At 52.7% G+C, this 20,959-nt stretch overlaps 1 long non-coding RNA gene across 3 annotated transcripts; it reads left to right on the forward strand.

Moving 5' to 3' along the window:
* Positions 1-8,849: 8,849 nt before the first annotated feature.
* LOC120884800 (uncharacterized) lies at positions 8,850-19,518 on the forward strand. 3 transcript variants are annotated; one of them, XR_013428391.1, is made up of 3 exons: positions 8,873-9,018; positions 17,237-17,397; positions 18,795-19,518. It is a non-coding gene; the product is annotated as an uncharacterized LOC120884800 (long non-coding RNA). The 3 variants fall into 3 exon arrangements; XR_013428389.1 differs by lacking the exon at positions 17,237-17,397 and having other exon boundaries at positions 8,850-9,018; XR_013428390.1 differs by lacking the exon at positions 8,873-9,018 and having other exon boundaries at positions 10,318-17,397.
* Positions 19,519-20,959: the final 1,441 nt, after the last annotated feature.

Consider the following 20,959-nt stretch of genomic DNA (forward strand, 5'->3'; position numbering starts at 1 on the left):
GTACTGTAAAGGTAAAATTTCTAAGCTGATTCTAAGCCGTAAAGCCTGAGTTAAAGTGTAAAAGACTGGGCATTGTAAAGTTTCTAAACTGCAAGGCCTGGGTTAAAAAGTAAAAGACTAGGTATTGTTAAAATCCTCTGTTAGGACAATACCTGAACTGCCCAGTAAATATTTCTACTGACTCCCTGGTTGTATAATGACCTGGGACTCTGTGTAGTATGTCACGTGGTCCTTGAGGCCCTAAAACCAATCAGTTTAAATGTGTACCCTGCTTAGAAGTGACCAATCACCCCTGCCCAGACTGTTCCCGCCAATGAATGTACTAATCATGTCTCAGAGTTGTTGTTCAATTTTCCCACACCTCATGATGATTTGTTCTGATGTATGCAAAGCCCCCCGGCCTCCTCAAAAAGTGTACTTAAGCTCTGCTTGACCTCTTCTCTGGGCTCTGGGCTGCTCTATCTTCCTGAGTGAGCCTGGAACCTCAGCATGCTGAATCAATAAAACCCCTTTGCCAATTACATGAAGCCAGTCTCTTGTGTGGTCTCTTCCTCCGACGCTTTGCCAGACCCTTACAGTACTGAGGATGGAACCCAGTGTCTCACATATGCTAGGCAAGCGCTCTCCCACTGAGCCCAGGCCCAGTCCCAGGAATGGACGTTAAGAGAGGGGAGGTAGGAGATCGGGTTCTGCATACTCAAATAAACATAACGGACATAAGTCTTGGTGTGCTGAAGGGACTTTCCTTAAATCAGCCTGATTCTGGCTCCTTGCCTCGTCCCTTCTGTGTAATGCACCTTGGGCTCCGTTGGGCACCTCCTCCTGCTGGGCATCACAGATGCTGCTACAGAGCTTGGAGAATCTGAGGATGGTCCCTGTGCTGCCACCCATCACAGTGGCCACTGCCTTCCTCATCGTCCAGGCCTGCAGCATTTCCAGGTATGTGCCTTTGGCTTTGAGGTCACATGTGGGGCCCAGGGATCTCCGCTGGGGTCTCGCCTCCCTCTTCTCTGTCGCCCCTTGCTCCATCTCCGGAGCCTGGTTGCCATCTCAGTGAGCTGGAGCTGAGTGGTGACCACAGTTCACAGGCCCCAGACCTCCTCCCTTCCCATCCAGGGGTGTGTGTGTGAGGGGACGGATCCACAGAGGCCCTGCCCTTGTGCACACCCATCTCTAGCCCTTCCACGCTGACCTGTGCTGGGACAGCAGACAGCCTCTTTCTTAACCCACGTGGGTCCTGTGCTCCAGGACATTGAGGTGGGAGGGACCACTCACCTGAGATCAGGGGAAAGCGGGCTGGCAAGCATGGGAGAAGAAGCAAGCCTGGCCACAGCAGTGCCCAGGAACTCAGGACGGGAGGTGGATGGGAGCCTCTGTGGGCTCTAGGAGGGCCCTGGCCTCACAGGGCCATGCCCCAATCACAGCACTCTGTGCATGTGGCCCCGGCTGGCCTCGGCCCTTCTTGCTTGGCCTTGGTCCTTCTTGCTTGGCCTTAAGGGACAGTAGTGACTTTCCTCCCATCTCTGCTACAGACTGTGAGCTCCCACAAGCTTCTCAGGCTGGGAACTGCCCTGGCTCCTGGCACGTGTGGGAAGCGCACCCTGCCTGCTCCTGTCCAGCCCCACATGGCAGCCAGGGGGCACAGGCCTGACCTGACCTGCTGCAGTGGTTGGTTGTGAGGTGCCCCCCAAAAGCTCAGGTGTGAGACAGTGCGAGGAAGTCTGGAGGTGAAATGATGGGTGATGAGAGCTGCACTCCATCAGTGCCTCACTGATCTGGATTGGAGGGGGGGGGGTCACTGCAGGCAGAGGGTGTGGCCTGAGGAGGTGAGTGCCTTGGGGTTTATATTTTGTCCCTGGTGAGCAGTGCTCGCTCTGCTTCCTGGTGCCCGTTCCTGGGCTGCTTTCCCCAAGTGTTTCCTCCAGGACGTTCTGCATCACTTCTTGCCCAGAGTTACTGAGTCAGCCCACCATGGGTGAAGTGAAACCCTGAGCCACAATAACCATGTCCTCCTCTACATTGTTACTGGGAAGGCCACTAAAAGGCTGACTGAAACACCTGCCCTGGCCGGAGGCCCCAGGGGCAGAGGTCAGAGGCCCTGGCCTCCCCAGTGAGGCTGCCCTGCCAGACACTTCCCTCCTGACCCATTATGTGGAAGTCCCTCTTCCCAGCCTCCCACCGGTACCACAGCAGCAGGCGCCAAAGCAGCTGGAGAGAAAGGGGTGACCCCAGGGCACCTCCAGGTCTCTTTTGCTGTAACTACCTAAACCCGCCCCCGGCTCTCCCGGGCAGCAGGGCATAGGGCCTGCGGGAGGGCCCTTGCCGGCTGGCCTTTCGGGAGGCCCCCAGCCTGCAGCCATGACAGGGCGAGGTGTGCTCCTGCCCTGGAGGAGGGCGACTCAGGCAGCGGAGCTGAACTGCCCCCTCCCGCCCGCAGTCCCCGCAGGTGCACAGCCTCCTGGCCCGGCTCACCCCTCCCGCACCTCTGCCGCAGTGCTCACACCTTCCGCGGACCGCGTTCGGGCAGCCGAGGCGGGAGGCTGCAGCCCGGCGCCCGCCCCCCGGAGCCCGCAGCGCAGCGCAGACTTAGACTTCCTGGGGCCTGTTCACCTATTCCACGTGCCTCACTGATGTTCTGCCCACATTAACATCAACTCCCACAAACAGAGCTACTGGCCGCCACTGCAGGGCTGGCAGCGCCTCCCTCTTCAGAGCAGATCGGCCAACCCTGGGGTGGCCTCGAGATCTGGAGCTCTGTCGCTCCAACAGCCCGCGGTCCAGTCAGCCTACCTGCCAGCCTTGGGAGAACGTGACTTGACCAGGGCAGAGCAAGCCTGCCGTGGCCACCTGGGCAGACTCCGCCTCCCTGATGCTGTGAGCCGAGCTCTGAACCGGGCGCGCCGGCTCGCCCTGGTCCACCACGCAGGGCTCTGGGCCCCGGGGCGCGCCCCACGTGCGCACCTCACCAGGTAGGTCCAGGGTGCGGTTCACAAACCTCTGTTAAGCTGGACTCTGCGGGACCTGGCGGGGCCCTAATGAGGGGTCGCAGACAGCAGCAGGGACTCTCTGATTTCCTACAGGCCTGGCTGGGCTCAGTGGTAGCTCTGGCTGCCAGGCCCGGGTTCAATCCCAACACAAACCCTCAGCCAACGAAGTTTCAGGCATGTGAGTACATAATAGCATTTCATGAAAACTGCCACGCATCCCCCCCTTCTCTGGCAAAGTTATTTTAGTGTATTTTAATTCTTAAAAAAAAGAAAAATAGGAAACAAAAGAAAAATCACCCATAAACTCCTGTTTTGAATCACAAAAGGATCTTAAATATTCCTCTTTCTGACAGCTCCAATTCTAGCTCCCAGAAGTAACTCCGTCTAGTTTATAGTGTATCCTTTCCTAACTTTATAACTGCTTATAAAGATACATTGTTTCAAAAATATATACAGTTGCTGGGTGGGGTGGCACAAGCCTGTAATCCCAGTTAAAAAATTGTAGGAGGCTGAGGCAGGAGGATCTTGAGTTCAAAGTCAGCCTCAACAAAAGCAAGGTGCTAAGCAACTCAGTGAGACCCCGTCTCTAAGCAAAATAAAAAATAGAGCTGGGGATGTGGCTCAGTAGTTGAGTGCCCCTAAATTCAATCCCAAGTACCCTCCCCCACCCAAAAATACATATAATGTTACACTCACTTAATAGAATACTACACAGCAATAAAAAGGAACAAGCTATTGATCCAACCTGAACCTCAAGGGCAATCTGGTAAGTGAAAAGAAACAATCTCAAAGTTCCCAGGCCTTGTTATCCCCCTTCTACAGTGAAAGGGTAAAGTTTCTAAGCTGCAAAGCCTGAGTTAAAATGTAAAGGACCAGGCATTATAAACCTGCTTCTAAACTGCAAAGCATGGGTTAAATTCCTGAGGCAGTTAGGACAAGGCCCTACTGGCCATTTAGTTGAATCATGGCCTGGGATCCTGTGCAACTCCTCACGTAAGCATTCAAGACCCTGTGCAGCTTGTCATGTAGATATTCAGGGTCCAAACCAATCAGTTTAAATGTAACCCCCTCCTTAGGAAAGACCTATCACTCCAGCCAGCCCTGTTCCCGCCAATGAATGTACTAATCAAGTCTAAGAATCATTGTTTGATTTTCCCACGGTGTAAGGTGATTTGTTAAAGGAGACTGTGATGTATGCAAAGCTCCCCCCCCTCCCCAAAAGGTGTACTTAAGCATTGTTCAACCCCTGCTCTGGGCTCTGGGATGCTCTCTCTTCTTGAGTGGGCCTAGAGTCTCAGCTCGCTGAATTGGGATCCTCAATAAAAATCCCCTTGTGTGTTTTGCATGAAGCCAGTCTCTTGTGGTCTTTTCCTCCTACGTTTCACCGGTCCCTTACAACAGCACTCTTGAAACAGCAAAATCGTAGTACAGGGGGCAGATTTGTGCCACCAGGGCACATGGAGTGAAGTGGCGGTAACAAGGATTTGTGTGAGACGGTGTGCCCCTGCGCTGTGGCAGTGGCTCCGTGGACTTGTGTGGGACACAGTGGCCTAGAATCACACGCCCACATTAATACACAGAACCTGATAGAATCTGAGAAGCTCCTCCTTGGCATGGTGAGAACGGCGAGTTCCCGGTGTCTGCATTCCATCACAGATACGTGAGATTTTACCACCAGGGAAACTGGACGAAGGGGACAGTCTTCAGTGAACTATTTGGGAAACTTCCTTTGAGCATACAACTATTCCAAAACTAAAAAATATGGAGTCTTTTTTTAACCTAAACTGGTAAATATTTATATACTCTGTCGGCTAACCTCTTTCCAGGTCAGTATCTATGGCTTTTATATCATTATTTTAACATCAAAATAGTACTATCCATGTAGATATGTCATTTTCCATTTATGTTATTTGTGTGTGTGTGTGTGTGGTTTGTGGGGATTTTGTTGTTGTTTTGGTAACCAAGGATGAGGGATTGAACCCAGGGGCATTTAAACACTGAGCCACATTCCAACCCTTTTTATTTTTTATTTAGAGACAGGGTCTCATTGAGTTGCTTAGGGCCTCGCTAAGTTGCTGAGGCTGGCTTTGAACTTGGGATCTTTCTGCCCCAACCTCCTGAGCTGCTGGGATTACAGGTGTGCACCAGGGTGCCTGCCTAGCTATATATGTTTTGATGAAGTTCTAGATTGCTTTCAATGTTTAAAAAAAAATCACGACAAATGCTACTTGTTAATATGACTTTCTGGACACTAAAAGTGGGGTGCTGGCTCTAAGTTAAACACAGGGCAAGTCCCCACCGTGCACCACCACCCCCACCCCCGCCTCTGACCTACTGGCCCTCGCTGTCCTGGTCCTGAATGATCCATGGTGAAGTGTTTCTGGTTTCACTTCACATCTGCCTGTGTGAGGTGCCGCAGTCTGGCTGGGCACAAATAACTGAGCCGCCACAAAGCCTTGTAGATTCAAACAGCAACTCTTTATTCCCCAACTCTCACCGGCACTGCACACACCACACTGCAACCACACTCCCTCCAATGGGCTCCGTCCAATCTCTCCGAACGCCCCCCCCACCAGAACTCTCGGGAACTCCAAAGTAGCAGGCCCCCGAGGCAGCAAGAGCCGCCCTATAGCCTGACAGTAAAGGTCAAATATACAATACAATCAATCCAGCATCACAGCAATTATATATAGCTTAACTCAAATCATCATCTCAATGGTTCGCTGGCGTCACCTTACAACCATTTCCTCTGGCAAATGCCAGGCATCTTTCTGACTGGGCTGTGGCTCTTAACAGTGAGGATCCTATTTCTTTGTGGCCACCAGTATTTTGGTGTCTGTGAGTGGCCTGGGTGTGGTTCTGCCTATGACCCTGTCACTGATCACCAGCCTCCGAGGTGCCAGGGGTTTGGTTTAGCTTCTTGGCCACCCCGTCCTCAGCCCACACAATCTGGACCTCACTCAATACGTGGAGGAAGACGGCATTAGAGCTTGAATCTGGAGTGTCTTCTAGAGCCCATGTTCCCAGGAGGTGGGCAGTGGGGAGGTTGTAAGAGGCGGGCACGGGGAGGCCTTCAGGTCGCTGTGCTGCCACTGGGGGCCAGAGTGTACCCCAGCCTCTTTCTTTGCGCCCTGACTATGAGGCAGGTTGCTTCTCCCCACTATGGCTCCTGGCCCTAAGATGCTGCTCGCCACAGGCCCAGAGCAACCCCATCTACTGGTCAAGGGCTGAAACTTCCAAAACTGGGCCAAACAAACCTCTTCTCTTTAAAAGTTGATTATCACAGTAATTATCATAGTCACGAAGCTGAAACAGACAAATAGGTGAATACTGTTTTCTATTAACTGTTTATCTTTTTCTTGTGGACCTATAAACAATATTGACACAACAGAGACATCAGTATTAAGTTTTGTACTGCAAATACTCCCATTTTGATTGTTTATCTTTAAAAACAGATTTGCCAGTCCTGTCATTATGTATAATTATAATGCACAATAAAATGTATGGGGAAAATATCTGTTTACCTGTTGGAAAGGCAATAGGACTACAGGGCACCGATGTGCGACATGTGATGAAGGTACTTTGAAGAGTGACCCCCCTCCCACGGTCTCTTGGCTGCCTGCCTCTGGCCAGCACATACAGATGCCAGCTTCTCGTGTAATTTTCTGAGCTGTTCTAGGCTTATACACATATGACACCAAACCTGCTTACTGTATCTTCCATATTTCACAATACGCCCCGATGTTCAACAAGCCTGGTCTCTGTCCCTGCAGGATTTCTCCCTGCCTGGCATTTGCCCACAGCTCCCTGTGTGGTCTTTCTACACACTCCCCTCTCCACTGTGTCCCCTGTGGATGAGTGAAGTCCAGCCACGCCCTACCCAGGGACCCCCACTGGTTTCCCTACACGTTCCTGGAAGGTCCTCCGGTCTGTCCACTGGGTCTGCCCTCCAGGTCTCGTGTGCTCAGGGGCCTTGTCCAGTGCTCCATGTTCTTGTCCCAAGCATACGCTCAGCCATTGGTTCTGGGGTCCTCATTGCTAGTGAGCCAGCAGCTGGTCCAAAACCCATTCTTGAGTCGGATTCCTGGGACCACTGCAGGCCTCAGCTGTCCCCAGCCTGAGATGGAGCCGTGCGCAGAGAGGGTCTGTATCCATGAGAGCCCCACAGAAGGCAGGAAGGCAGGGCTGGTAGCCACCGAGGCCTTGGCACATTCCAAGGGACTGCTGGCTGGCCTCAGAGTTGTCCCAAACTGAATCAGGGAGGCTGATGTCCACTGGTCATTGATGTGTGAGGCCTCCCCCGCCCCAGGGCAATCCCACAGCCAGGGCACTTCCCAGGTAACACTGGTCAGCTAACAGCTCTTCCAGCAGCTGAGGATGGCTGTGCCCACTCTGGAGGCAAAGCCTCCTGGGTTGTGTCATCAGATGGCCATGGCCATGCAGCTCGCCGACTGTCTTTTACCTACAGCATCTCCTCTTTATGACTAGGGGACTCTGGCACTGGAGTCTCCCCGGCTCCCTCCGTGACTTCTGCGGAGCCTCAGGAGGGTAGATAGGCTCCTGGGACCTCTTTGTCCTGGCATGTTATTCACCCATCATGACTCTCTGTCCCCCACTGCACAAGGGCACGGGACTCTCCTGCAAGGATAGCTGAGTGCCCTAGAGAAGGAGGGGACGGAGCTCCTGGTCGCTCTAGTTCTCCCAGCTTGGACACCTCTGTGCGGTTCAAACAGCAGCCTTGGCCAAGGGTGGGTATTTCAGCTTAAATTAATGTAAGCTCTGGCCTCCAGGGAGTTTCCGTGTGTGTGTGTGTGTGTGTGTGTGTGTGTGTGTGTGTGTGTGTGTGAGAGAGAGAGAGAGAGAGAGAGAGAGAGAGAGAGAGAGAGAGAAGAGACAGAGAGAGACAGAAAGAGAGAGCGCCACACCCAGACAGGAGCCCAGCATGCTGCTCTGGCAGGTGGAAGGTGGAGGAAAGGGACCTGTCTTATCTGGTGACTGTTTGGGAGGGGACATCAACTAGGAATGAACCAGGCAGGGAGGCTGCAGGAAGGTGGCGGCTCTGTGTCCTGACCGCTGCAGTGAGTTGGCTGCTGCATCAGGACCTCTCTTGGGACTGAGTCACAGCCACGCTGCGGGTTTTGTTCTCTTTCTGTTCTTGCGCGGGGGAAGGGCAGGATAACGATTCAAGAGATCATAGGGGAGGAGATGAAGTGGGCAGAAAAGCCCCTCCTCTTCTCCCCAGGGGCACCGCCCATAGGCACTTAAGGTCTGTGCTCCCAGGGAGGACTCCCCTCTTGAGCATGAGCTTCCAGAAGCAATTGTGATATCAGGCTTGTCTCCTGCTGCTGAACAGGAGCAAGATGCCTGTGAGCGTGTGTGTGTGTGTGTGTGTGTGTGTGTGTGTGTGTGTGTGTGTGTGTGTATCCCAGGGCCTCAAGCATGTAGGCAAACGCTCTGCCACTGAGCCTCCTCCCAGGCCCTTACAGTGTCTTCTAATTATGAAGATAACATATGTTCAGTCCAGAAAACATGGAAAATATAGACAAATCGGAAGAAAATGAGAAAAATTAATCACCATTCAGAGATGGATTACCACATTCTTTTGGATTGTTATACACACATCCATTTTTGATTATTTCAGCTTCGTTGGGAATATACAATGGACACATTTTTGTTCCTTTTTCCTTTTTACATGGCATCTTGAATATATTTCTGTTCCATTAGAATTATTTAAATGTCCCTTCCATGAGCACACAATACTCTGTCTTATAAATGTACCCTGATTTATTTAACTACCCTCACGCCCTGCCGCCCAGGGTCAGACTTTGAACAGTTCTTTGCCTCTCTTGCAAATATCCTGGCAATGAATAATTGGTGGCATCTGCTTCTTGTGGGTTCCTAGGATGGAAGTCCAAGTGGAAGGGAAGGAACATCTATAAATATTTGACACACACACAGCTGGTGCCCGTGGGGTGAGCCTCCGCCTGCTAACCTGCACCTGTAGCCCAGCCAAGCGGTCTCCTACCAGAAGGTGGGTCCCACACAAATCAAAGGATACCCTTTCTTAGTGTCTGGAACCTTGAAGGTAGTTGGTTATAGAGAGTGTCACTTATCAATTTATCATTTTTCAGCTACAACTTCACCCTTTTTGCCTGCTCTATGAAAGCAGGGCTGGGACACTCAGATACTCTCCTTTTCCAGGGCCACTAAAGCTCTATCAGCAGAGGAGGCTGGGGAGGCTCCGCGGGTGGGAGGTTCTGCTCTGGGTCCAGGTGGTTCTTCCTCAGCAGTGGCTTCTCTGCCCAGGCTCCGGTGGCACCCAGTGGTGGTTTCACAGTGGAGAACCTCCAGCAACACTCCTCTGAGCAGCTGGTCCTGCTCAAGGGGCTGGTCTCCAGCAAGATCTGCAGGCACGGGCCTCAGCAAATCTGCCGTCCTGTTGGCCACCGCAGCCCCGAGATGTGATTATTCCTCGAATATCCGCCATGCCTATAACCTATTTATTTATTTTGTGCTAGGGATGGAACCCAGGGCCTCGTGCATGGTACGCAAGCACTGTAGCACTAAGCCACATCTTTAGCCTGCCACTTCTATATTCTTTGGAATTATCTTTGCTTTTTATGAGTGAACCCCTTGTGATTCAAACCATTAATTTAACTAATTCTTAGTTAGACTTTCCTTGTTCAAATCACGGTGTAGTTTCCCTCTTCTGCTTGGACCCTGCAACTCCAGAGCCCTGAGCTCAGAGATTTCTCTCACTGGGTATTTCTCTTTTCTGTGTATTGCTCCTACTCAGAACCAGTGGCATGTGGAACAATCTCCAGCCATAATCTTTGGTGGCTAGTGACCTTGTGCACACATAAGGATCATTTATTTTCCCTTTCCTGTTATTATTGAGGGCAACCAGCTAATGAACCTGCCCCATGTGTCCAGTGAATTAAATAATATCCAGGGTGACCACTATTCTGTTCTGGTCAGTGTCAGGGACCCCAGGTTGAAGTGACAATAAGTGCTTCCTTCTCTGCTTGCTGGACTTCGCACACATCCTTCAAGATCCAAATCACACATCTCCATTGTCAGTGCTCATGACCTCATCTTCCTCCCAGCCGTGGTGCTTGGCTTTGGCTAGATTGCAAGTCACCTGGGCCAGGCTAGCCTTTGCCTTCTGTGCTCTTGTGTCCTGGCGAGAAGGCACAACGTTCTTTTCATTTTTGTGGGGCTTCCCAGTAAATGCCTCATCGTGAGCTCACTATAGTGAGACCATTACTGTTTTACTCTTGATGAACAAACAGGGGAAAACAGACCTGGTAACAACCCCTGGAGGTGAGTGGTTTTCAAATTTTTCTCTCGTCAGAGTCCTGGGAGGAGCCTGGGGACAGTTTCTCATTGCGCAGGTCTGGGGTGGGGAGTCCTAATTCTTTTTACCAAGGTCCTGGGCAGTGCCGGAGCTGCTGGCTGGGCCCATGCGTCGAGACCCAGGAGGCTAGTGCACCCCTGTCCATCTCAGATGCCCCCACGTGCACTCTGCCACCCTCAGGTGTACCAGGCTGAGCAGGCCCCCACAGCTCCTTCTCCCCAGAGCCATCTGTCACTGTCCCAGAGCCCTGGCACGACCACCTCAGCCCGGACACATCAGGGCTTTTCTTAATTTTAACTTCACACCCAAATTGGGGATTCCTTTGGCCCCAGTGGCCCCAGTTGTCCCATTCCTGTCGGGTGGGACCCTCTCAGGGCTAGACAGGAATAGTTCCTGCCTCACCTGTCTGCCCCCCCCCCGTGGACCCAGGCTGAACGTGGTGCTGGGGTGCCAGTTGGGCAGCACCAGCCTGTCCTGCCATGCCAGTGCCACGGGGCCTCAGCTCCTAGTTTCACCCACCTGCTCCCGGCGCCCTCTATGGCTCACAGTTGGGCAAACACCACTGAACTGTCCTCCCTCCCCGTGGGTCTCCCAAGGCCCTGAGCCCTCACTCAGTTGCTGTGGGGGCCTTTCTGCCAACTCCCCCAGAGGGCATACCAGTCCCAGGCCAGGTCCCCAAGGAGTCCCTTCTCTGGACTGCAGAACCTGAGCGTTCCCTTGGCTTCCTGGCTCCCCGGGGGGAAGGTCGAGTGGCCCAGGTTGGCTTCTCAGGGGAACAGATGGCAGGAGGCAGGCGAGTGGGGGCCGGTGGGGGCAGCTGTCAGCCCGGGTTGGGTTGCGGGTCTAAATCCTGCTCTGACACCACATGCCTGTGACCAGAGGCAAGTTACTCCCTGTCTCTGAAACCTTGGGAGGTGACAGGCCTCGGGTGAAGATGTGGCAAGAAGCCACTTGAGGCGCTTCCCAGCGGCCTGGGACACACGCTGCTGTGCTGGTTGCTGTGATTACATGTGGCCCGACCGATTTCCACTTGAGTTTGTGTTTTGCCGTTGGATGGGCCTGCAGCTAGAGGGAAAGTGGTGTGTGGCTAAGGAGGGCAGAGCAGCCTGAGGGTGTGGGGGACAAAGCAAACTGAGGGACTACAGTGTGACACTTCTTAGGCACACGGTTCTGTATGATCCTTAGAGTAAAGGAAGCCACGGAGGCACATGATCCCACACCTGTTGGGGGCAGGGGTGGAGTGCAGAGAGGCCAAGGGCAGCAGGGGCGAAGCTGGGGCTAGAGCCCAGAGCTGAAAGGCTGTGCTGATTGGGTCCCCAACCCTGTGGGAAGCCAGACACCCAGGAAGCTCAAGGTGGAGGCAGCTGGGGAAGCCCCCAAGGGGGCTCAAAAAGGAGAGGGCACTGACCTCTGTGGCTACTCCAGGGGCTCTCCTGGAGCCCATGACGAAGGCCAAGTCCCCCAAACAGCCTGGCACCATAGAAATCACATCCGAGCCTCCTGCCTTTGTACTCTTACCAGCTGTCTCTTAGACTGGCTGCGAATGAACATGTCACCTGATTGAGGCAAAGTCCAACAGCCTAATGAGAAACGCCTGGGCTCTGCCACTAAGCAGCTCTGCAGCCTGGAGCCGGCCACTTGGCTGCCTGGGCTCAGCCTCCTCATCTGCACAGTAGGGAGCTCACAGGTCACTCCCAGACTCTCAGAACGTTACGGATTGTAGCTGCGAGGCCCTCACACCATGTCTGGCATACAGGAGATGCAGGTCGGTGTGTGCAGTGGGTCAGCCGCTGTCCTGTCTTGGTTCTGTGACTCCTTGGCCTGGACCTCGAGGTGCTGTTCCTGTCCCTGGACAGCAGTGTCCTCTTCTATGTGACAGCAGAGCCCTTGGTTAGTGCTAGGGGTCTGCACATTCTTTGCTCTTGACGCCCACTGATGGCTATGAGGCTCCTGACCACCCTTGGAGAGGGGTGCTACATAATCCCCATTTCTTGGTGGGGACACGGAGGCTCAGAGGGTAAGGAGATGTGGCCAATATCATGGGACTACAGAGAATCAAGTCTAGGGACCAGGGGTCTTTCTTCAGACTTAGTCCCATGATAAACTCCTGTGGATAAAACAGCTTCACAGGGTCTGCTGGGGGGTGGGTGCTCCAGCAAAAGACCCCGCGCCAGGTGCAGCCTGCCTCCTCCTGCAGCTCAGGAGGCCATGGGACACTTTCCAATGCCCTGTACAGTGGCTTATTAAGACACTCTTGTACAATTGTCCCTCTGTACCATGAGGGAGTAGTTCTGGACACCCAGATCTGTGATGACCGTGTCCTTTATATAGAATGGTGTGGTATTCACATAGGACCTATGCACAGCCCCTGGGTGACTTATCAGATCTAATACAATGTAAACACTATGTGACTAGCTGCTACACCGTGTTGTGTAGGAGTCACACGAGGGGGAGACAGCTGTGCATGTTCTGCACAGACACAGCTTTTTTCCAGGATTCCATTCCCAGGGTGGCTGAGTCTGTGGATAGGAGCCGCAGAGACCAGAGCTGCTGCTCTGTTTCCCTCTCTCTGCTCAACGGCAGCACCTGGCTGTAGGATAAGTTTCGCTTGGGGCAGTCCTTCCATCTGGAAGGCTCTGGATCTCCACTCTACTCATTTAAAAAAGAATTGCAACGGTTTATATCTCCAGAGGGTTGTGGACACGCGAGGAAGAGCCTGGGGAACTTGCTGTCCTTTGGCTTCAGAACGACTCGGCTGGAACCGTCTCCACCTGTTTTACAGGTTTCCCCCACTGCTCTTGGCTTCTCCTGAGGATCCTGTCTGAAGCCCGTGCTATCTTCAGCTCTGGGGTTTTACCCTCTTTCTAGTACACACATCTTATCTGCCGTCTTTGTAACTTACTAGCTCTTTGACCTTGGACACATTGCTTATGTCAAAAGGCCTGACGTGAGGCTAAAACAGGACATGCTTACAAAGCACTCAGCACAGCGCCTGGTAGGCAGGGCGCTTGGTGGATGGCACCATTATTAATAAGGTCTGTATCACAGCACCAAACGCTCTGGCCTCCTGGGTTGTCGCCTGCACCCAGCTTTGCAGGTATTCTGCAGAATTCTGCTCATTTATGAGCACCACCTGCATACTTGGGCTCTGTGGTAGAGATGTCCCCTTCTGGGAAGGACATCCCTGAGCAGACATAACCAACCCTTAAGCCAATCTCATGGGGTTAGCGAAGATGTGTGAATGCCAGGCTCACCCTTGGGGTCCAGGGCAGCTTCCTGTTCCCTAGAAAAGAAATGCAACCTGTCTCTTACCCCCTGCAGCCCCCTTTCTCCTGAATCCAGCCTGGAACACCCAGCAGCTCTGTGAGTGCATCAGAGCCAGCATGCTGGCTGGGATGGAGCCTGGAGCCCTGAACCCAGAGCCCTGAGCCCAGCCTGTGCAGGGAAACACAATCCTGGTCCACAACAGGGTGCAGAGGGCCCCCAGCGGCACCACCCAGCATGTCATTGGGCCTTGGTTGTACCCAGGGTCACCCATTTTAAGAAGCCAACAGTAAAAACACACAAAGCAGCCTTCTCTGGGCCCTTTCTTGGGGCTCTGGCTCTGGGTTCCCAGGATTCTCTCCTGAATCCAGCTGTTCCCTAGCATAGCGGTTCAGTGCAGGGGCCTGCACCCACACAGCCTGGGCCTGCACCCAGCACCTCAGCAGTACTGCATGGCCCTCCTATTCAGGGCCAGCCAGCACGTACAACGGCTCCAGGTGGGTTAGAGTTCATGGAGGCCACTCACTTAGCTCCACAGAAGCATGTAGACAAAAGGGAAAGGCTGTGATTAATTCTGAATTAAAATAACTAGAAGAAAACTAAACCCTGGATCTCTCATCTACCCATCAGAAAAAGGAAATGACAGTGAGTCTAGCCACTGAAGCCAGAAGTCCTGCTCACAGTCAGCTCAAAGTCTCCATGTTGACCTTGTCTTAAATGACCATTTAACTAGATCAATTAAAAGATAAAAGCAAAAGATGATTTGGTTAAAATAATGGCACCTGGTTATTGAAAGGAAAGTATATAAACAGCAGTGTAAATAAACATGTATGTGTGTATATGAAACCTGACTACGTGTATTTACACGATAACGACATTTATATCCTTTGCAGATCGTATTGTATTATGAATGTAGGTGTCACTTATGTTTATTTATGTACCTATGGGCACACTCTCCTCACTTAGTGGCCTGCTACTGTCCTTTCTGTGTTGCTAGGCTGGCCAGGGCCTCATGTGTGCTGAGCAAGGCTCTGCCCTGAGCCACCCCCAGCCCTCAGGTGCCTTCATTTTACTAAAGCAAGGGTGCTGCTGTTTTGCTTCTGTGGCCGGGAAGCACTGAGATTCGGGGGTGGAGGGGCTTCCCCTGTCCACCCAGTGCCACCTGCTGCACCCTGGTGCTCCCTGTGTCACGCACTGGATTTGTCTTACCGTGGACATTCTGTGTGGATGAGCACAGGAGGTGGGAACGCTCGTTGACTATTATTACTAATCTTCAGGGACGGACTCTCCTTCCTGGAAACCTCAGTGCTGCTCCTGGAGGGCTTAACCGGCTTTTCTCTGGTGGGAAACCTGACTGCAGGGGGCAAAGCTCTCCCTTTTGCAGGGAGAACAGCATGTTTTTCCAGACTTCTCAGCCAGTTCTGCAGAACAATGTGTGGCAGGGAAGTGTGGACTTCCTGCACCTCTCAGCGGGCCTTGCCCAGAGCACACCTCCTGGCCTTGGAGGAGGGCCAGCCTCGCCCAGCCACCCAGCGTTTTGGAGGGTTGCCATGGAGGCTGCAGCTACTGTTGAAGGACGCAGGAAGCTAAAGGGGGGCTGGCTGAAGCCAGCTGGAACGAGAAGCCCATCACCCTGCCCCAGGCTTGATTCCTGCTCTGGGAACACAGTTCTCTTTCTGGGGCTGCCAACCTGGGGGATCAAGTCTGGGGCTGCGGGGACCATGTTGTCTTTGGTCATCTGTGCAGCCAACGTAAATATCAGAGAGGCAGAGAGAGAAGGAGCTACTGAGTCAACCTGGTGAAGAAGCCCAGGGTGAAGAGGTGGCGTGCCCCACCCGGGAGCAAGCTCACAGGGAATGGGTGCCTGCCAAGGGCCACGCGAGCAAGGAGCCAGAAACCACAGGCCACCAGGATTCCCCAGGCCCCTGGAGTCAAAAGCTGGGCGACCAGAGAGGAGCTGTTGCCACTGTGACCTGTGTGTTCTGGGAACAGCAGTCCTGAAGAAGCAAGTGCAGAGTGGCCAGGGACGTGCAAGAGGCCAGGGAGGTGGGAGAAGCACCCTTTGGCCCTGAACATGGCCAGGATAAGACCCCAGTGGACACTGCTATGCCAGGTGACCCAGGGCTCGGGCTGTGCAGTCCAACCCTCTCCTCCCTTGCTCCTCCTCATGTACCTGCTGAGGGCCTGCTGGGAGCCCTGTTCTAGGAACCAGGACTGAACACACCAGGGGAAAAGGTAGGAATGTCTGTGTTTGTGAGCGCACATTCTAGTGGGGGACACCCAGCAATAGAGTCCAGCCCTTCTCCTGTGCCAGTGGCCTGTTCTGCGAGGTCATAGGGGACACAGAATTCGAGAACACTGAAACTTTGCTCCGAGGGCAGGTGCAGAGTGAGGTTCCCGCCAGCCTCTGGGGGACCCGTGATTGATGTGCAGTGTTGATTCATCTTTGTAGCTTTGGCTTTACAACACTTGCGCTTGCGGGAAGCCGGACTAACTCACAGATTTTCCGCTTGAGGCGCATTGATCAGTCTTCTTGCACTAGAGTCACCGCACTTTGGCACTCAGCATGAAGCCAATGTCAAGAGCAGACCGACCAACAGAGCTGAAGCACTCAGCCAAGCGTAGAAGGGTCAGCAGAGAGGACCCTGCCAAGATGGGGACAAGGCTAGAGTGCATCTGTGACGTGCTGTCGAGGGACTGTGGGTGACTCTGGGCATGCCTATGCCCACCTCGGTGAATAGAGGCTGGAGTGGCCCCCAAACCACCCAGAGATGGGCTCTGGTGGGATCCCAAAGGAGGAGGCTCTAACCAGCAGGAACAGTCCAGAGCACTGTGGTGGGCCCCGGGGACAGTGAGGGATGGGGGCGTCCTGCCAAGGGTGTCTGTAGTGAGGGGCAGGAGTGGCAGAAGGGAGGGTAGTGTTTCGGGGGAAAAACCTAAATGCCATTCCGGAGTCTGGGAATTCAGGACCCTGCTTGGGCTCAAGCCTGCAGGACCTGCAGCCAGTGGTCATAGTGCAGCCGAGGCACTGTCCTCTCATTCAGGATGAGAGGCAAAGCCGGGACTGGGGGGCTGAGTGTGCAAGTAGCCATGAGGTCCTGGGTGTGTTGATGGGGGGTTCAGAGGAATTTTCACCACGAAGGCAGAAGGAGAAATGAGGATCTGCCAATTGTGAGGCTGGCTGAGGAGGCTGCAGAAGGAAAGGCCAAGTGGTCTGAGGGGAAGGAGACCCAGGGAGGCCTCTGAGCTGTGGTGTGGACTGGGCTGTGGGCATCAGGGCTGCTGCTCTGAAGGCCACCAAAGGGGTATGCTCGGCCATTCTTGTCCCTTAGTTAGCTTCCAGGGGTGGAGCCCTGGTGCCCAGGGTCCCTTCACAGTCCCTCATTAAATAGGCCCTTCCTCATGTTCCCACGAGCCCCCAGACCCTGTGAGCAGCACACCCCTGTCCACCACCCCACCCCACCCCATGGCAAGAGGCAACATCTGAGGCAGAACCCCTTCTCCAACCATCCATGCCAGATGCCATGTACACACACTCACGCCTTAAAATTAAGGATAAGCAGAGAGATGGAAGGGAAGCTGGAGCCCCCAGCTACAGGGGCTCTTCCCAGCAGGCTCTTTGTGCTAGGTCCACGTGACAGCGGTGCCCACATCTTCCCCAGAACAACATGTGCACAGGCTCTCCACTTGAAGGAGGGACAGTCATCCTGGCGATCTTCATCAAGTCATGAAACTGTTCCCCAAGGCTGCATTCACTCGGCTTGTGTCCCGTGAACCACGAGGCACGGGGTAAGACCCACGGGGTAAGACCAACCAAGAGCCCTGCCCCCGAGTGGGAGAACCAGGGTCCCGGAGACCAGGGCCTCTCACAACTGTAAAAGGATGGCTTTCTCCTTCACTCCACATGGTGTCTTCCTTTGAGAACTCCAGAAACATTTTGTAGCCCAGGTTTTAGGCAGAGCATCAAGTTACATATAAACAGAAAAATTTATTTAAATCAATTTTATGGAATTATATTTTCACATAATAAAAGTCACACCATTTCAAGTGCACAGTATTGAGTTTTAAGAAAATTTCTGTGTCATGAAACTGCCATCATAATCAGGATGTAGAAAAGTCACCCCATGATGCTCCCTGCACATCTGCACAGTCTTCTCACTCCATCCAAACCCCAGTCAGCTTCCTGTCCTTTTAGATTAGAGCTGTCTTCCTGGAGTTTCACGTAAATGGAATCAGACATTAGGGACTCTTTCATCACTGTCATAGTGGCTGGGAAGGAGAGAGAGAGGACAGCCAGGGACAAGACACACCCTTCAAGGACATGCCCCTGACCGACTTCCTGCAACTAGACTTGTTTCTGAAGCTTATGTCTCCCCTCATAGGGCCATCAAATTGTGAATCCGCCATTGTATTGATCCACTGAGGAGCTCAGACCCCTCAAGGGGCAATCCCTCCCTGACAGCCCCACCTCTGAGCCTTGCTGCATGGGGACTGAGCCTTTGAGGACATTCTAAGTCTAAACCCTAACAGTGGCCTCAGCAAAGCAGCACTCCTCTTAGGAGCCTGGTGGTGCAGAGCTCTGAGAATGAGTAGCAGCTAAGGTAGGAGCTTCCCTCACCTGGGAAGTCCTGCGAACCACTTCCCTGTGCAATAGGCCATGACATCCTCACCCAGATCCAGGGGACAGGGACAGACCCACCTCCTGCATTGCAGCTGGTGTGTGAGATACCTGCACTGTGGGTGCCCCTCCGCGTCAGTCTGCACAGAACATGAGATGTGTATCACTAGCCCCACTCTGAAAATGAAGAAAACAAGGCTCACGAAGGTGGAGAAATTCACCCCAAACTAGTAAGGCCCTGTGCTTGGTATCTGCTTCCCTGTGTGTTCCTGTGCTCAGGACTCTCAGCCCAGGCCTTTAGGACAGGGGCCCACAGCCTCCCACACACACCTCCCCTCCCCCACGCCTCCCCCCTACCCCACACCCACCCAAGTTGTTGAAGATGGTAGGTGGGGCCTGCCTCCCCCAGCAGCTGGCTGTCCCACAGCCCAGCGTCTCAGCCTCCAGTTCTGCTGCCTGCTCTTGGGTTCTCACTGTTCCCTTCGTGCTCAAGGCTGGGCTCTGCCTCCCTGGATTTAACTGTTCGTCTTCCAGGACGCAGCCCTTGTTGTCCCTTTCCATTTTTCAGGCCAGCCTGACGGTATGGATATGCTTGGCCCATGCTGGCCTGGCCTGTGGCCAGAGGACTTGGACCACCTGAGACATCCACACCTCACCCAGTGCCTGTTTGATGGGAGTGAGCAGTGACACCAAGGTCTCGAAGAGGGCTGCCAGGCGAGAGTGCAATATTTCTCAGAACTCTTGCTTGCAAGTGCCAGAAGCTTTGGGATCACCTGTGCCCAAAGGAGGGATATGCTGGGGACACTTACATAGCACAGGTAAGGCAGCAAGGACAGGGCCCCAGAGTCAAGAACCGAGGATAGAATACTGCTCTCCTTCTTCCCTTCACTGTGTCTGTGTCCACTTACAACCCTCCTAACCTTGAAGACCTTCCGCATGAAGAGGAGAGCAAGAGCAGCAGCCTGACCCAGACCTTCTCCATCCGAAGGGGATTGTAACAGTTCCCGATCGCAACTGACAACTCTCAGGGGAGAGTTCTGATGGACATGCATGAGGAGGGACCACCCTGGATCAGTCCGCCTTGGCCAGGGAAGCAAGTGTCCACAACCAGACTGGATGGCTCCAGCCCCATCCTTAGACCTCTGGACTGGACCGCTCCAGCCTTTAACACACAGAGTATTAAAATGGCTTAGTTACAGATTTTAATTAAATGTTTTACTTTTGCACATGTGTCATGATGGGTAAAATTGTGGCATATGCAGTCGAGGGGAGAAATAAAGAATGTCCACATGCTTCTGCCCCTGTTCAATGCTTTACTCACTCAAATTACTCCATACATTTTCACTCTATAGGTTCTTAATCAAGAAAATGACAATCCTTAATGCTAGGCACTGCAATACACATAATCAATTCACAGCAAACAATTCTAGATTAATTAATTCACAGCAAACAATTCTAGATTAATTCTAATCACTGCAAAACACTCTTAATCATGATAGGCTAATGACAGACATTCCCTCTGCATGCTAAGTTCAAAAGTCTTAAGCCTTAAGCTTTATGTTCAGCGGATGCACACTCACTCAGACTGTGGTGACCAGGTCCGGAACCAAGTCAGGCTTTTCTTGGCGTGGAGTGGATGACCAGTTGAGGAGAGGGACATAGGGAGAAGTTGCAGTTCTCTCCAAGGTCCAGACGAGGTGGTAGAGTTTGAGAGCTGTAGAGCGAGGATCACGCAGAGGATCAGGAAATGATGACAAGTGATGGGATGTCAGGTCCTCATCAGGCTCTCTAGCTCCAGTGCATCCTTCTTCCGGCTGCTGAATCCCTGTTTACTTGCTCTATTATTTATACTAAATTTTGGGGCTTTTGACTCCCCTTTCAATCCTTATCAGCTACAACTGTATTTTTCCATGACATCATTTACCCTGGGATCAGAAACATCTGGTCTGGGGGTCTCCACCCTGATCTTCTCACCTTTCCCTCTTATCAGGGGAAGACAGCCTGCCTGAGGCTACACTCTGTTTATCAGGGTGAGGGGAAGTGACTTATCTGAGGCCACACCGGAGGGCTCTGTGGGTGTGCCTGGTGAGACTGCAGGTTTCAAACTGGAGTTTTTAAAATGGAGTTGCTTAGGCTCAGGCCTAAGGCCATTCTCACAACGTGATATTCACATCTGATCATGTGACCATAAGACAGGGTCTTACCCAGGGCTCTTAACTAAGCACCCTGAAACTTCACCTTCATCTCTGGGTGTACCTGGACCTTATGTTGGGTTGCTGTATTAATATCAATATTTAAGGCAAAAGTCTGTTCGCCATCAAAATTCTTTATTAAGCCCCGAATGGACCGATACGGCTGGTTCTTCAAGGGTGGATCAATCTCTTCATATTTTTGTTCATTTGCAGCTGAAACACTGAAACCCCTTAGGATCATATCATACAAAAGATACAAATATGCAGGGTGCCCCTGCCTTGGGATGTGAGAGCCCCATAGGACTAGGGCCTGAAGGAACGGCAGAACCTGGCCACACCATCCTGCAAGGCACCTTCCCACCAAGTCATTGGAGGAGGTCTGCACCCTCTGCTGCTTCCCCTCCCCCAGGGTACCTGCAGTTAAGTTACAGATATTAATCATTATGTGGTGAGGCCCACATTACTAAGGAAGCCCATTCAATTTTCAAAAATTGAAGGAACGTTTTTTGGAAACTTTTTTGATAATATTATTTAGCATCAG

The sequence above is a fragment of the Ictidomys tridecemlineatus genome, chromosome 12 (genome assembly GCF_052094955.1).
Source record: "Ictidomys tridecemlineatus isolate mIctTri1 chromosome 12, mIctTri1.hap1, whole genome shotgun sequence".
NCBI classification, from domain to species: Eukaryota; Metazoa; Chordata; class Mammalia; order Rodentia; family Sciuridae; genus Ictidomys; species Ictidomys tridecemlineatus.